This window comes from Sinohyriopsis cumingii, chromosome 1 (assembly GCF_028554795.1).
Source record: "Sinohyriopsis cumingii isolate HCF-2022 chromosome 1, ASM2855479v2, whole genome shotgun sequence".
NCBI lineage: Eukaryota > Metazoa > Mollusca > Bivalvia > Unionida > Unionidae > Sinohyriopsis > Sinohyriopsis cumingii.
In genome coordinates, this window is record NC_142961.1 from 47,795,280 (window position 1) to 47,799,863 (window position 4,584).

The 4,584-nt window shown below is 43.9% G+C and overlaps 1 pseudogene; it reads left to right on the forward strand.

Annotated features, from left to right (window-relative positions):
• Positions 1-2,390: 2,390 nt before the first annotated feature.
• LOC149806812 (uncharacterized) lies at positions 2,391-4,030 on the forward strand (annotated as a pseudogene).
• Positions 4,031-4,584: the final 554 nt, after the last annotated feature.

Sequence of the window (4,584 nt, forward strand, 5' to 3'; positions counted from 1 at the left end):
ATACTTACACATTACTCTACCTTACACTTGACTCTCTTATTATTAGTTAGCACATGAGTAATTCCACTCGACAATAACTATTCTTACAGGCTTGTAAATGGATCATAGTTAACTGACTCTATTCTTTCAATTTCTGAAGTTCATACTCTGACCTAGTGGGTGCTTTTGTCACCAGGTAACAACTACGCTCATAATCTCACAGAACGGCAATACTGCTCTGTTTCTTTTAGTTTTAGAATGGCTCCACAGAGAAAAGCGTCGAAGGGGGTGCAGAGGGTAGTGGAATCGATGACTGCTACACGAAAAAGAGCGCCTCCGCAATGGAAAGCGTCAAAAGGGGTGCAGCAGGTGGGGAACACCAGGAAGGTCAGGCAGAGAACGTCTACGACCACATCTCCGGGCGCTTTCAACTTCGACGCGGAGACGATAAGAAATATAACGAGAGAGGTCACCGAAACCATCAAAGCACACGTGGACGACAGAATGGCCAACATTTTAAACTGCTTGCAACCGATACACCAAGCGGCTGCTACTGCTGATCCAGCACCGGTGGCATCTACATCCCAGCAGAGGACCCGGGACGTCGCCAATCTATCGACGTCACAACTTGGGAATCTATCACCGGCGGTATCTACGTCACAACTGGGGAATCACGAGGTGGTCAACCAGGCCGTCGATATCGCAACATCTGCATTGGTGGGGAATACAGGGTTAGGTAATGCTGCTTTGTGCAAGACATATCAATAATCACATTCAGTCAGCACAGCTGTGTATTAACCAGTCTAAATTTGTTAGTGCCTCCACCCAAATAACATCTGCTATCCCTGTTAAGGTAAAGGAGCTCATTTTAGAAGGTCATTACATTGATTTGTCCCTGCTTCTCCCTGATAGGAGTGAGGAGACATTCAAAATGCAAATTAACATCAATCACAATTCCCCCGAAATTAGATTGGTCCCTAGTCAGAAGAAAACCCCTCTTTCTCTTCACCAATGGCTATTCGCTTGGAATAGGTTTGTGGCAATTCTCGCCGGGACTAAAACTGCGTCGATTGCGGGTTTGTCTGAACATATGGAGACAGTCATGACTCTTTACAACAAAAAGGCTAACTGGCGTTACTATGACGAACAGTTCCGTCAACTGGTCAGTCGCCATGAAGCCGAATGGGGCACAACACACTTAGAGTTGTACCTGCAGTCGGTTGTAGATGTGCAAGGGATTGCACAATCTCAACAGCAATCTCAACATCTAAATTCCTCAAGAGTTAGATATCCCAGGGGGGGGTCTGTTTTACCTATCACAAGGGTAGAAACTGTACAGCTGGTGTGGCCTGCTCGTTCCAGCACAAATGTTTCAAATGTCTCGGTAACCACCCCTTTACAGCGTGCAAACAGAAAGTTACTCAGCCGTTTAAAATTTTTCCACGTTATTCTCAAAAGTTGGAAAGTCAAAATAAACCTTTGCTTTTTCGTGGGATCCCAAAATCGGGAGCAACACCAACCCAAAATAGTGCGGGCGGTGCCCCATCAGGCACCCCTAGACCACTCAAGTAAGGCGTTACCTACGCCAATTTCACCACATCGCCTTCTATTCTGGTTAAAAGGGTTCGACCCCCTCTCAACACAATCTCTATTCAATGGTTTCACTCTGGGCTTTGACATCGGTCACAGTGGGTCCATCTCCACATCGGGTTGTAACAACTTGCCTTCGGCTGAGGCACAGCCAGAAATAGTGACGGAAAAAATCCAAAAGGAATTGACACTTGGGAACTTTGCGGGTCCCTTCTGTTCTCGACCATTTCAGGTAATGCAGATTTCTCCCTTAGGACTGATTGAGAAGAAGACTAGTGGCACTTACCGTCTCATTCATCACTTGTCACATCCGCAAGGACACTCGGTCAACGATAATATTCCTCCAGAACAGTCGTCAGTCCAGTATGCTACGGTTGAAGATGCTATATATTTCATTAAACAGTTAGGAAAAGGGTGTTATATGGCCAAAACTGATATAGCCAGTGCTTTTCGAATCATACCGGTCATGCCTTCCCAATATCACCTGCTTGGCTTTCAATGGGAAAACAAGTTCTATTTTGATAAATGTTTACCAATGGGGTGCAGTTCGAGCTGTAGTATTTTTGAAACTTTTAGCAGGGCTTTGCACTGGATAGCCAACAATAAATTGGGGATACATCATATGGTTCATATATTGGATGATTTTCTCATATTAGATAGTACTTACGTTGGATGTTTACAGAAACTCAACGACTTCTTACGACTCTGTAAAGACATTGGCATTCCTATGGCAGAGGAAAAAACCTTCCTCCCTGCCCCTGTGCTGACTCTCTTGGGTTATGAATTGGATTCAGAGACAATGGAAGTGCGTCTACCGCTTGACAAACTTGCAACATGTCATGAACTGATACAATGCTGCCTGCAGAAACCAAAGATTACACTTCATAATCTTCAGTCCATAATTGGTACCCTCAATTTTGCTTGTGGTGTGATTCTTCAAGGCCGAGCATTCCTTCGTCGACTCATTAGTCACACAATTGGGGTTGTACACGCCCAACATCACATTCGACTCAACAAAGCCGTAAAATCTGATTTGATGTTGTGGTGTCGGTTTCTTCAGCATTTCAATGGTCGCTCTTTCTTCTTACCGGACCTCTGGTTGAACTCTGATACATGGAATCTTTTTACTGACGCTGCTAGTACCGTGGGCTACGGGGCCGTTCTGGGCTCTAGATGGTTTCATGGGGTTTGGAATGAGGAGTGGAAAGAGAAAAACATTGCTATACTAGAAGTTTACCCTATTGTCATTGCTATTCAAATATGGGGGCCTTTGCTTGCTAACAATTGTATTCATATCCATACTGATAACATGGCCTTAGTTCATATAATCGATAAGCAATCATGCAGGGATTCCGACATTATGTTTTTGATTCGGCGGCTGGTCCTCACCTGCCTCCAATACAATATCTTGTTCCGTGCGCGTCACGTCCCTGGTCTTCAAAATGATTTAGCGGATGCTCTTTCTCGCCAACTGGTGGGCAAATTCCTCCGGCTCTCACCTTGTGCAGAGGAAATGCCAGAAACGGTCCCGGAACTACCGACATTAACCGACTGGGAGTGATACTGTCCATGTTAGTAGAAAGTGCTCTTTCTCCATCCTCGGTAGAATCTTACAGGCGCAGTTGGAAACATTACATAGAATTTTTAACAGCTTTCAATATCCACAGTGATTTTCCCGTTTCAAGTACCAATCTGGCACTTTTTATCTCGTACCTTTTTGAAAAACACTACGCACCATCAACCATATCTACATATGTATCGGCTATTGGCTATGTGCACAAACTAAGAAATATTCCTGACCCAACCAATTCCTTTCTTATTCAAAAACTACTACAAACGATTCATAAACATTTACCACAAACAGATGCCAGACTACCAATTGATAAATGTATGCTAAACAAACTCGTACTAGTCCTGCCGACATTTACCCACAATGCTTTTCGTGCGGCTTTATTTAAATCTGTTTCTTCTTGCATTTCATGCTTTTCTGCGGGTGGGGGAAATTATTGTTAGACAGACGGGTTTCAGCAATCCCAACTTGCCTCAATTCTCTCAGGTTCTTATCAATGACAGCGGTTTAGTGGTTCACTTTGCAAATTACAAACACTCCAATGGTAAAATTTTTCGCTTAAGGATCGTGCCCCAAAAATTACAAGACCAATGCCCTGTTCAAGCGCTGCGCCATTATTTGCAGCTGCGGGGTTGTCAGGCGGGACCACTTTTCATTACCTCTGTGGGGTTGCCCATAACTAGGCAAGAATTCAGCAAATCTCTGCGCACAGCGCTAGTGCAATGCGGTTTTAACCCTCAATTGTTTTAAACACATAGTTTTAGGATAGGGGCAGCCACAGAGGGTGCTATGCAGGGTCTCTCGGACAGTCTTATTCGAGTCTTGGGTCGGTGGAGGTCCGATGCCTTCAAGAAATATATACGCCTGAGCGATAGAATTTCCAATCTCTGATTTAGCACATACTGTTCTTCTTTCCGGTTTCCTTCCAGGTCTCGTGGGCTCACGGACCATAACGCAAAGTCAACGCTCTTCATATGGGTTCATTGAAGAGCAGGTCTTATCACTTCACAATCTTTTATCAAAACTTGGGACCAGCGGGCTAACCGGAATTTTAGAGAGCGATCCGATATGTAATATATTCTTTTCACAGGGTGCACAATTCGGCATTATCTGCTTATTTGTCTATAGGATGGTTAGGTTGTTTTATGTTTACTTTGTTTTTACTTTATATTCTAATTTAGGAGTATAGACTTTAATCACTTCCCGCGGGTTCTGTTTTCCGATTGTTGTTCTTCCAGGTCTCGTGGGTGCACAAACCAATACAGCTGTCCACATCTTACGGTTACTGCTCTTTATATGGGTTCATTGGAGAGCATTTCACTTTCCGTGGTCCTTATATGACAAGTCGCTGCCTTTCATATGGGTTCATTGAAGAGCATTGCACTTCACATGGGGCTACACAAATTGGACTTAAATGTATACTTGTACATATGACATATATGGTT